The sequence below is a fragment of the Hemiscyllium ocellatum genome, chromosome 17, assembly GCF_020745735.1.
Source record: "Hemiscyllium ocellatum isolate sHemOce1 chromosome 17, sHemOce1.pat.X.cur, whole genome shotgun sequence".
In the NCBI taxonomy this organism is placed as follows: domain Eukaryota; kingdom Metazoa; phylum Chordata; class Chondrichthyes; order Orectolobiformes; family Hemiscylliidae; genus Hemiscyllium; species Hemiscyllium ocellatum.
The window spans coordinates 75,758,550-75,771,754 of NC_083417.1; positions in this window are offsets into that span (position 1 = coordinate 75,758,550).

Consider the following 13,205-nt stretch of genomic DNA (forward strand, 5'->3'; position numbering starts at 1 on the left):
GCCGAGATGCGAACATCGTACAGTATCAGAGGGAATATTAACTCATCCCCGGACAAAGTGCGGGCAAGAAAATGTGGACCGATGTTGTTACAGATCTCAGTTTTTCTGTTGGAAATAACTGTTGATAAGCTCCGGAATTGGATCCATGATTTGCTATTGCCGGTGGTGCAATAAGACAGCGGTGGAAATGACATAATAACAGATGGAAAAAAATAACTGATCCAAAACTGACACAGAAGTCAACGTAGTCACTTACTTATTGCAAAGCAAAAACATGTGGAGTGTCCCGGACGGTGGCTTCAGCAGTTTTTAGATTTTAGCAATATCTGCTGTCTAAATTTTAATATTTACCTATTAAAATCACACCAGCAAAAAATGAACCCGGTGCTAGAAAAGCAGAGCAAGTCAGGCAATATCCGAGGAGCACGAAAATCGACGTTTCTGGCAAAAGCCCTTCATCATGAATGCTGCCTGAGCTGCTGTGCTTTTCCAGTCTCCTGTCCCTCGGATGCTTCCTGACCTGCTGTTCTTGTCCAGCCTCCTGCTCCTCGCATACTGTCTGAGCTGCTGTGCTTTTCCAGTCTCCTGCCTTTCGGATACTGTCTGACCTGCTGTGCTTTTCCAATCTCCTGCTCCTCGGATAATGCCTGACCTGCTGTGCTTTTCCAGTCTCCTGCCCTTCGGATACTGTCTGACCTGCTGTGCTTTTCCAGTCTCCTGCTCCTGGGATAATGCATGACCCGCCGTGCTTTTCCAGTCTCCTGCCCTTCGGATACTGTCTGACCTGCTGTGCTTTTCCAATCTCCTGCTCCTCGGATGTTGCCTGATCTGCTGTGTTCTTCCAGTTTCCTGCCCCTCGGATGCTGCCTGACCTGTTGTGCTTTTCCAGTCTCCTGCCCCTCGGATTCTGCCTGACCTGCTTTGCTTTTCCAGCAACACACTCTGGGTTCCAGCCTCCAGCATCTCCAATCCTCACTTTCGTTTAAAAATAAGCCCGTCAAGAAAAGCCATCAATGAAAATAAACAAAAATTGCTGGAGAAACTCAATAGGTCTGGGAGCATCTGTGAAAAAGCCGGGGTTAAATTTTGGGCACCAGGTAACCTTTTTCGCAACTGTCAATTTTGAGTGAAGAAGATGTTAAAAATAAATAATCAAATATGAACAAATCTGTGTCGCTCACGACAGTCTATTGCCCTTAACCAATATCGTGGAAACGTAGGAGAAAATTACTTCAGATATTGGAATCTGTCTTGAGAGCAACAAATACTGGCGATCACAGCCAGTTAGGCAGCATCCATGGAGAGAGAGCACGTTAACGTTTGGATGACCTTTGATCAGGGCATGTATCTTTTCATCATATTGCAATAGTACTTGAGATTCCTGTCTATGGCCCACGGCTGTATAATTCAGGTGCAACTGCTAATACATTATTCTAAACTATTGAAATATTGAACATGAATTACAGCAGTCAGCGATGCAACTTAAATGTGGGCATGTATCACAAACTGCGGAGATGTTTCCAAGGAGCGCACACACACCGCCTGCCATTTGGGCCTGCTTGGACACTATGTCACTCAAAACATACAGCAACGTTGCTGACTCTCAACAACTCTCCTTATTGACCAAGGATTTACTCAGTTCAAGGATAATTTGGGTTGGACAAAAATGTTAACTGGCCATTGAAGACATAAAACATCAAATACATTTTTAATAAATCCTGTAATGTGAACTTTCCCAAGCCAACCCGAGAATTACTTCAAATATGTAATATTACTTGTCTATATCGCTTACATCTTGCTTTCATACATACCCCACACAGTTAAATTGGACCCTGTTCCGTTTCCAATCAATTTGCCTTGATGGACGATTGTGCAATTGTACATTCCTCTGTCCTGTACATTGACATTGATTATCTGAAGGAAGCCACCGAATTTAGTCTGGAGGCCAATTATTTTTCGGTCATCTTGTTCCGCGTTGAGATAATGAGGATCACCTTGCTTCCACCAGGTTACCTTGACAGCTTGGCCATCTTGAAATAAAGGAATTGAGCAATAGAAGCTCACATTTGCACCCACTGTTCCAGTCACGTTCGCTGGTAACTGGTTCACTGTAACCGAGATTACCCCAGAACCTACAGAAAAAGACATTAACAAACAAACTATAGCAAGATTAAATAAAGAGTGGTATTCAGTAATTGACTTAACCTGTCCAAACGAAAATTGTACACGGTATATGAAATAAAATTAAATAACAGGTCGACTTTACGGAAAGGCAATGCACCTTAGAAAGAGAAAGAATACCTGGGAAAATTGCTGTCTGAATAAAACAGAAAAGTGCAATACTCAGGAACATGTTGATCTATTTGCTGGAGAGACAGAGCGTGAACTGGCTGATAGTTTGCAAGAACGTGAAAGTACCGTTCGATAGACAGTGTCATAGTGCAGCGTAACATCCGGTTCATTGATCAGGAACGGGACTCTTTCTTGTCCATTTTGCTAAAGTTCAGTGCAACAGTTGGCCATTCACCGTGTCTGGCTCGAGCTGATCATTCAAGCCAGTCTTTTCCTCGGTTGTGGATGTGTGGACTGTATGAGCAGAACAAACATCAGTGTGTTCTTTCAAATAATCACAGTTAATATTCCTAACTGAGCCAATCAACGATGGATTTTAAGACCGTAAGTAAAATTCCAACCGCCCCTCACCCCTACCCCATGATTAACAGACATCTATGTCGGTTGCATTTTTAAAAAGAACAAATATTCTGCTACCCCGCCTTTTGAGGACGTGTGATGTGATGAAATGATATTGATTTTTCTGTGTGAGAATAAGACGTTTTCCTCAACGATGTGTTACACTAAGGACTGTGCGCATTTATACCACTGCCATTAATTTTCTAACCACGCTTGGTTGTAAATATTCTGGTAACATGCACCTTGCCAAGACCCACATAGGATTCTACATGTTTCGGTCAATTTGACTTATCCTTCCGAAGCTTAACTTTATTGTCTCCAAACAATCCTTATAAATCAATGTGTCTCTTCGAAATATTATTCTGGTAACCCATTTTGGCCTGCTCTCAAAGCCTTTACATTTTTCCTTAAATAACATGATGCCAGATATTACCTCATTAATATGATGTGTACTAAATATAACTTTCTTACTTTTGTTTTTGTTTTTCATTACTGATCTGGAATATCTCCGATCCGGAAATCATTGATGAACTGGGAGATCCACTCCATACTGAAATCCAGGTCCGAGCCGTACAGATTGAGCAGCTAGGGTCTATCGGGAAAATCCAGCTAGGACCTTCAGAAGACCATCAGAGAAGTCAAGAGGCAATATAAAATAAGCCTGACACCCAGACCAACGACACGGACACCTACCATTTGTGGCAAGGTTTACACCAGCTTACAAAGGAAATTCAATACAGTTATTGAGAATTCAGCGCTCATTAGCACCGCCCCATCAGATAACCTGTACCGAAATAAAGGAGGGAGTTAACTGGACAAAAAGAAATTAACATCAAAGTATATTTTGCTCCATCTATATTCTACTGGTTCAGTTGTTCTTCGTACAAACTCTTGCCTTCCTTGTGTTTGTGTCGAACTTGCAATGGCAAAAAATACTAGAATATACAGTTTTGATTTCATGAATGATTATACATCTCTAAAATGAACAACTAAGATTTTATGACAGTAAGTACACAGCGATGTGTGGCACTCTCAATATGGCCGCCTGTACACCATCATTTCATGTAATAAAACAATTTCTATCCAAGAGGAACTCCAAGATGCTCTATCAAGGACAAATTTACAATATTAATTTTGAGTCAAACAGTGTGGCAGGGGCATCAGGACGGGTTGTGCCTTATGCTTTTATGTTTGCACCTCATATCTGAACATGCATCTCGCAAGTGCCGTTACACTTAAATAAAAATAACTGCACAGGTTGTTCGCTGAATTCCTGCCGTGACATACTGGAGGTGCGAAGTCGAAATCGTTTTGATGTTACATTAGAAAAAGAAAATGGAACAACTCTGACTTGAATCGTAAACGAGCCATTATGTAATTAAGGCAATGATGCACTCAATGTTAAACCACAAAATGTTCCACCACTTTATCTCAGCTAGCCATCTTGAGTTATGTTAACAGCCAACCGCGCTGTTCAATCTCAAACGTTTGATCAATGGAATAGATTGATAGCATCTTAAAGTTTTTGTGCAAATTTTTAAATTGCTTCACCTAATATTGCCTTCGGAATGGCAAACAACAAAACCAAAGTAAGCTATTGGAATAACACTTAATTTAGAAAGAAAGATGTAAGAATATTTTAAGAGTGGCATGCATTTTCGAATTACGAAATGCTATTTATTTAAACTTCTTGCAATTAAATTTAACAAATGGATATCATCAGATGCAGTTTAATAACTGACGTTAATATATCCAAGACCTTGAAATTTAAAATAATCTTTATTTCCATTTGGGGATAACAAAGCAGAGCAAACAATGATTCATTTTATAAACCACAATCTATAGAAGTCTGGCTGAACTGTCTAAGCTTCTCTGAGGCAGGAATTTAGATCAGACATGTCCGTTACAGGCAAACTTTTGAAATTGCATGTTCTGTCACCCGAGAATTGACATTGACAATCGAGACTTGTTGCATTTTTGCGGCCATCATTATCCATAAGAGATTAAGTATTCAAAGTTTGGGAACAGATTTGTAGCTCGTGTGCTCGTTGTTGTGGTTCTGTTTGCCGAGCTGGGAGTTTGTGCTGCAAACGTTTCGTCCCCTTTCTAGGTGACATTCTTAGTGCTTGAGAGCCGCCTGTGAAGCGCTTCTGTGATGTTTCCTCCGGCATTTATGGAAACATCACAGAAGCGTTTCACAGGAGGCTCCCAAGCACTGAGGATATCACCTAGAAAGGGGATGGAATGTTTCCAACACAAAATCCCAGCTCGGCGAACAGAATGGCATGTTTTCACACAGTAGGCACTCAGTCTTTAATTGGCACTACCGGATAATTTGCTGAAAATGACGCTTGTTTCCTCATGCCAGCACTACAGAGTTAATTAAAATGGTCACTTGTATTTGCCAGGGCCTAATCTGACCAGGCGTGCTTCCTCACTCAATACCTGTGTGGGTACTCCCTACGTTAAAAATGCAACAGTTCCCATGTCATCAACAACTAAATGCGATTAATAAAAACAGGAAAATCAGTAAATAACATTTCGAACACTGATTTTCGGAATATACTGAAGTCCATACATTTCAAGGCCTGAACAAGGAATTCCACAGAGAGGGAATAACATTTTCGCAGACAGTTCTCAAACCTAGTAGACTTTATTGTAAGTTATTTTATATTTTGTTATGTACACCATCGAGTTTTTGTTTTAAAATGAATATCCCCCAAAAACAGATCTTGACGGGAAGGCGGACTGATATTAGTCGACTTCTGCCTCGCGCTAATGGTTATACTGAACTAGTTTAGCTCAGAACAAAGTGAATTACTCCCGTGCATTGCTACAGTGAAATAATGCAGGATATGAAGATCGATGAACACACATGCAGGACGACTGGCATTTTTTCTAATGAATTATGCGACCGCTAACAATTTTCCCACAACTATTCCTCAAAAGGGGGTTGTTCAATTTACAAAATGCAATGTAATTCTTTGCAAGAGATGATTTTTAAAAAATCACTAGCTCCAGAATGTTGGCACATCATCATGACTTCATAACCATTAGCAGTTCATTAAGAAAAACGTGTTCACATTAGAGATAAGTCGATTTGAAATTCGAGAAAAAAGGCGATATTGACCCGTAGCTGAAAATATGTTGCTGGAAAAGCACATCAGGTCAGGCAGCACCAAAGAAGCAGGAGGAATCCTGAAAAGGGGCTCATGCCCGAAACGTCGATTCTCCTGCACCTTGGATGCTTCCTGACCTGCTGCGCTTTTCTAGCAGCACATTTTCAGCTCTGATCTCCAGAATCTACAGTCCTCACTTTCTCCGCAAAGATTTTAACCTACTGCGAATCCTCTTGCAAGGATGCCTTCCTTGAAGAAGCTCTCTTCCTCCCTCTACAAGGATTTCAGTGAGTCCCTCTCTCACTGCACACCCCAGGTCATCTCCTCTACTATTCCTGAAGAAGGGTTCATGCCCAAAACGTCGATTCTCTTGCTCCTTGGATGCTGCCTGAACTGCTGCGCTTTTCCACCATCACATTTTCAGCTCTGATCTCCAGCATCTGCAGTTCTCACTTTCTCCTCGAAGATTTTAAGCTACTGTGAACCCTCTTGCAAGGATGTCTTCCTTGAAGAAGCTCTCTTCCGCCCTCTACAAGGATTTCAGTGAGTCCCTCTCTCACTGCACACCCCAGGTCATCTCCTCGACCATTCCTGAAGAAAGGCTCAAGCCCGAAACATCGCTTCTCCTGATACTTGGATGTTGTCTGACATGCTGCGCTTTTGCAGCAACACATTTTCAGCTCTGATCTCCAGCATCTGCAGTCCTCACTTTATCCTCGAATATATTGACACGTTATATTCAGAGACACTGGGACATCACTGAAGACGCAAGGTTCTTCAGACCTGGACGCATCACACTCAAGAAAGAAATTGTAATGGTTAAGAACAAAACTTTGATTAATTTAGGTAAGGAAAAATGAACTAAAATGTAACTCTCCCATTAATTCAGTGTTCATTATTATCGCCCTTAAACAGATACGCAGCGGAAATCAGCCTTAAACAGAATTGAGCAAGAGCATTGTTTGTGAATTAATAAACGCTTCCAAAAAATGGCAGGCATCCTAATTTGCGATTGAATATGAACAATTGGTCAACAGTTCTTTGTGAAGTATTCAGTGTTCATTGTTATCGCCTTTAAACAGAAACACAGCGGAAATAAGCCTTAAACAGAATTGAGCAAGAGCATTGTTTGTGAATTAATAAACACTTACAAAAAATGAGAGGCATCCTAACTCGCGATTGAATATGAACAATTGGTTAACAGTTGTTTGTGAATTAACAGGAAAAGAACATCACTGAAGACACACTCGAGAAAGAAATGAAATCAATGCACATCACTAACATACTGCCTGTAAGATTAGCAACATTATGAGATGCTGGTTTCTCCGAAGACGGCCTCAGTTGCTCCGGTTGGTGCTGTTACTTTTAGCTCGGCAGAGTCTGGAATCTTGGCGTTTATGTTCAGTTTTCTGACTTTGCTGGTGCCGTTCAATTCGAGACTGGCGGACGTTAATTCATCGTCTGCGTCCGATTGTTCCATCTATGAAGTTCAGGGACTATTTTTAAAAAGAAAAACATACCTAAATTAAAATGCCACTTACGAGCACGGGGAACCAAGAACATTTGCCCCTCAAGCCTGTTCCACTATTGAATTAATGATTGGTGTGCGCTGTATCTGCCTGCGCTCTGCAGTGCCATATTTGCTCCTTTTTTAACCAGAAAAAAACATGAATTAACTTCAGTTACTGCATTCTGAGGAAGGGTCACTCGACCCGATAAGTTAACTCTGATTTCTCTCCACCCATGCTGCCTGATATGCTGAACCTTTCTAGCAATTTCTGGTTTAATTTCTGATTTACAGCATTCACGGTTCTCACGGTTTTTATTTAGTTGTTGCATTCTGCGTTCTCTCAGTCAGACATGACGTTACGAATTCTACTCGGACTTGCTTACTGTAATGAAAGCTTGGTCTTGGTAGAACTCCGGATAGCACTAAACACATTCGATCCCTTTTGTAAAAAAAGTGCTGGAGATTTTGAAGTAAACGTCACAAACCATGGTGACTACTACGAATAAGCTGAAAATTATTAATTGCCTCACTCTTTTTGAATGGTGACATTAGGCTAACTGGTCTCAAATTAGCTAACTTTACGCATTGTATGTTTTACACCAAGCATTGACCTGATTTACCTGACTTTATGCGGAAAGTCAGGAGGCATGGGATAGAGGGAAACTTGGCCAATTGGATTGAAAACTGGCTAACTGGTCGAAGTCAAAGAGTGGTGGTAGATGGTAAATATTCAGCCTGGAGCCCAGTTACAAGTGGAGTTCCGCAGGGATCAGGTCTGGGTCCTCTACTGTTTGTAATTTTTATTAATGACTTGGATGAGGGAGTCGAAGGGTGGGTCAGTAAATTTGCAGATGATACGAAGATTGGTGGAGTTGTGGACAGTGAGGTGGGCTGTTGTCGGCTGCAAAGGGACTTGGATATGATGCAGAGCTGGGCTGAGGAATGGCAGATGGAGTTCAACCCTACCAAGTGTGAGGTTGTCCATTTTGGAAGAACAAATAAGAATGCAGAATACAGGGTCAACGGTAGAGTTCTTAGTCAGGTGGAGGAACAGAGTGATCTTGGGGTCTATGTACATAGATCTTTGAAAGTTGCCACTCAGGTGGATAGAGCTTGTAAGAAGGCCTATGGTGTATTAGCGTTCATTAGCAGAGGGATTGAATTCAAGAGTCGTGAAGTGATGTTGCAGCTGTACAGGACTTTGGTTAGGCCACATTTGGAGTACTGTGTGCAGTTCTGGTCGCCTCACTTTAGGAAAGATGTGGAAGCTTTGGAGAGGGTGCAGAGAAGATTTACCAGGATGTTGCCTGGAATGGTGAATAGGTCGTACGAGGACAGGTTAAAAGTTCTCGGCCTTTTCTTGTTGGAACGGCGAAGGATGAGGGGTGACTTGATAGAGGTTTATAAGATGATCAGAGGAATAGATAGAGTAGACAGTCAGAAATTTTTCCCCCAGGTACAACAGAGTATTACAAGGGGACATAAATTTAAGGTGAAGGGTGGAAGGTATAGGGGAGATGTCAGGGGTGGGTTCTTTACCCAGAGAGTGGTGGGGGCATGGAATGCGCTGCCCGTGGGAGTGGTAGAGTCAGAATCATTGCCGACCTTTAAGCGGCAATTGGATAGGTACATGGATGGGTGCTTAATCTAGGATAGATGTTCGGCACAACATCGTGGGCCGAAGGGCCTGTTCTGTGCTGTTTTATTCTATGTTCTATGTTCTATGTTCTATGTTCTATGAAAGTTAGTCGGAGATATATCACTTCGTAATGCTTTCCTGCACACTTTACCATAAACCTCTTTTCAGCATCTGTATGACATGTAGATGTTTGGAAGCCCTTCATATTTAAAGCTGCATAAAGCACCCAGTCATCATCTATGAACTGAAAAATATCTGGCCTTTTCATTGTCGAATTTGTATATAAGCGGAATGAGAAATTGCAGATGAAGACTTTTTGATGGATTAACTGAAAACATATTGCAACTTGTCAGAGATGAGAAAGTTTATTACAGACTCCAGTAATAATGTATTCTTGCAAGTGCTTTTCAGATTGACTGACATTCAGGGTTCAATAAAATAAATGAGATGTGACTTTTGGACTGCATTGATCCATTAAGCCGTGGCTATTCCTTTCATGAGATCACAGCCAATGTAATTTCGAGCAGGAAAATCTTGCCCATTGAGGCTGAACGCATGTTTATAAATCCAAAGTTCATTCATATTCACAAAACCGATAGCAGGATCAGCCAGGCAACAGTCTAACGATATCTCTGAAGTCTGACATGTATATACTCATCTCTCCAGGGCAGACGTTTTAAAAATAGAAACGAAATCACATTGTTTCTTCAAAATGCCTGCAATTCCCTTGCGCCAGCAAGGATGTGATTATTCAGGGACTAATATATAAAAGTGAAATATGTAAGTAAAGTGGAGTTGAAATGGAATGATTTAATTCTAAAACTTCAGTGTTGACTTTTTTAAACCACTGCAGTATGCACTAAAGTGAATGACACCAAATTATAATCTCTTCACTGTTCACGGAATTTTCCGCACTTCTCCGCACTCTTAGAAATGAACGGTATTATTATTCCTCCACGTATGTTATATTAAGTCTTTTTTTTAATATCTAGCATAAAGTTCGTAATTGTGTTGATTAGAATTGCAGATGCTGCAATCCTAAAAATATAAAACATCACCCACAGAGTCCAACGCTGCATTAACTTTCTCCAGTATGACTACACATTTAATGCTCTCACAAATAGTTTCCAAAGCACAATGCCAGTTTCAGGTCAACGAGCCCCTTCGGAAGAAAATAACTTCTAACTCAAGTTTGGGGTCCAGAATTCTTGATAATTACGTTGAATAAACTGCAAAAGCTATTGGAGTTTAAACAGAATATAGCAAATCAAACATACAGTCCAATACAATAATGCTTTGAAGCAAAAAGAAGGAAAAGTTCAGAAGAACCTTTATGCTATATCTGTGTTACGTTTTGCTCAATTATTCCACTTCTTCATTACAACGGGACTTCCACTCTGTAACTAACTGAACCCCTGACTTTTATTTTACCTTTGCGCTTCTTTTGCTGACAGTGGTTCCCAGTGATTACGATCAGCAACAGGAACATCACCGCTCCCCCCATACACCCGTACACATGGGACTGGCTGAACACACTCTCCTTACCAGCTGGTTAACAGATAATGATGACAAACTCTGTATAAGTGTGGTGTGCTAACTCAGGTATTTAATGTCTAAAATGGTGTTGTAAAACAATAATACAATGACCTGAGTTTTCAGAAGGCAGAGGCTGAATGAATGTTACTCGGACAATAACGGCAAACCTCATATCGGGGAAAAACAGCAGTAAAGGGAAACAAAACGTCGAGTTCAAGACTTTCAGAAAGAACAAACGTTTAAACAAATAACTAAAGAAAAGTAAAATCAGCGAGAGGTGATTACTGAGACACAGTCCGAGGAAAACACGTGTCGCACTAAATATTTCATAACAGGTGTCTTCAATAAGAGGTGGGAAAACCGAAAAACAGTGCAATGACATGGCTAATAAAGCTTTATGTAAGCACAGCAATGAAATACGTACTAGCTCAGAAAATGAGAATATATATGCAGTGTTATTCAGGCGAGGAGTTTGGCAGAATTTTTAACCTGGGAAAAAGTGAGGACTGCAGATGCTGGAAAAAAACATAGCATGTCAGGCAGCATCCGAGGAGCAGGAGAATCGATCTTTCGAGCATAAGCCTTTCATCAGAATTTTATGCTACTTGAGGTATAACTACAACAGGAGTACATAACAGGTAATTTTAAAAGAGCATAATACATAAAACGTAATCATATTGCGGGGAAGAGAAGGGATGAGGACATTTATTTCAACAAATACTTGACAAAATAAATCTCCAAAAGCTAATTGGCAGGCAGAAATCAATGAATCAATTTGAAAAAGCAATCCACAATAGTATATGAATGGAACGTCTTGGAAATAGTCAATTTCAGATTGAGCACTGTGTAATAAAATAAAATTAAGTAGTTTTTTTCAAACAATTCGAGGGAAATGAGTAATTAACAAGGATAACATTAAATTCATTAAATTCGGAAGCATTGTATGTAAGTGCAAAATGCGGCTGTGAAATTGGAAGAAATCTGCTGGCTGAAGTTGAACGAGTGGTTTGGCCCAAGTAGATTTGAAAAAGGATTCAATAACGCGAAGCTAGAGAATCAATAGCAATCATTAAATTCAACAATTCCAATTCATTATCAAAAATACAGTTGCTGAAACTTGATTAAACTATAGCCAAGGGCATGTGTTTAAATGAAGAAACTGACAGTGTTGTCAATAAGGAGCAATATGTTCCAGAGCTGCGATTGTTTAAAAAACAGTAAATGGGTAAGGAATAAATTGACCTGGAGAGTAAAATGAAGTCATCAGGAAAATGAAAAACAAATCAGATTTCAACAGCAGTTCCAAGATAAGTGAAAGTAAAAATGATCACTTAAGTCTGGAACTAGAATGCATTGCAATGGAGAGTGAAAAAATTGCAGATGAATTAACCGTCTGTAAACATGCTTTGGGCCAGACGGAATGAAAACTATGGGTTCTCGTCGGCTGACAAGTTAGCTGGCAAAACACTTGCTCAACCATATATTTAAGGAAGACACGATCATAAACACCAATAGGGCCCTCAACTGGTCAGTGGAAAGCTTCCACTGGCGAAAGTCCTCCACAGCTGCCAGTCAATCTCAGGTTCTCAGCTTGCACTGCTTCAAAGTGCTCTGCTGGTTGTTCAAAGTTCGGCACTGACCCGAAGCCCAGTCTATAGACGTACACATATAAAAAAGAATGATAGATTTTGGAAACCAGAAACAGCAACATAAATAGCTGGAGAAACTCAGTAGGTCTGGCAGGAGGTATGGAGTGAAAGCAAAGTCAACCTTGCAAGAAGCGTGTCCAGCTGCAGCTTTTGTTTGACCGCATGATGGCTCTGCAGCTGCGGACTCACTGTGGAGCAACCACGATGCTGAGGACGTCGTGAATGGCACGTTTAGAGAATTGGTCACACCACAGGTTAGAATTGCTGAGGGAAACAGTGAATGGGTGACCAAAAGAACGAAGAAGAGTAGGAAGGCAATGCAGGTGTCCCCTGCAGTAATCTCCCTCCAAAACAGTTATGCAATTTTGGGTACTGTTCGGGGCGATGGCTCACCAGGGGAGGGAAGCAGTTGCCAGGATCATGGCACAGTGACGGGCACTGCTGTCAGAAGGGCGGGTAAAAAGACTCATAGGACCATAATCATAGAGGATTCTATTGTAAGGGAGTAGATAGGTGATTCTGTGGCCGAAATGCATCCACTTTTATGCAAGGAGTATAGTGAATAAGGCAGATGAACGTAGGGCTTGGAGTGTGCCTCGATGTTGTTGCAATCACAGAGACTTGGTTGAAGGAAGAGTATGATGATTGGCAACTAAATGCTCCAGGATATAGACACTTCAAACAGAACAGTGAGGGAAGTAAGAGGGCGTGGTGGAGTTTCATTGCTGGTCAGGGGTGATATCACGGCTGTGCTAAAGGAGAACACCATGGAGGTCTTGGGTAGTGAGGCATTATGGGTGGAGCTGAGAAATTAGAAAGGTGCAGTTACATTGTTGGGGCTGTATTGCGGGCCTCCCAGCAGTGAGCGTGAGATAGAAGAACAAAAAGATTAAACAGATGATGGAAAGATGTAAAGGCATAAAGGTAGTGATAATCGGAAATTCTAATTTTCCCAACATGGATTGGGATACACTTAGCGTCAGAGATCTGGATGGGGTAAAATGTATAAGAAGTGTCCAGGAGAGTTTTCTAGAACAATGTGTCAATAGTCCGAAGAGGGG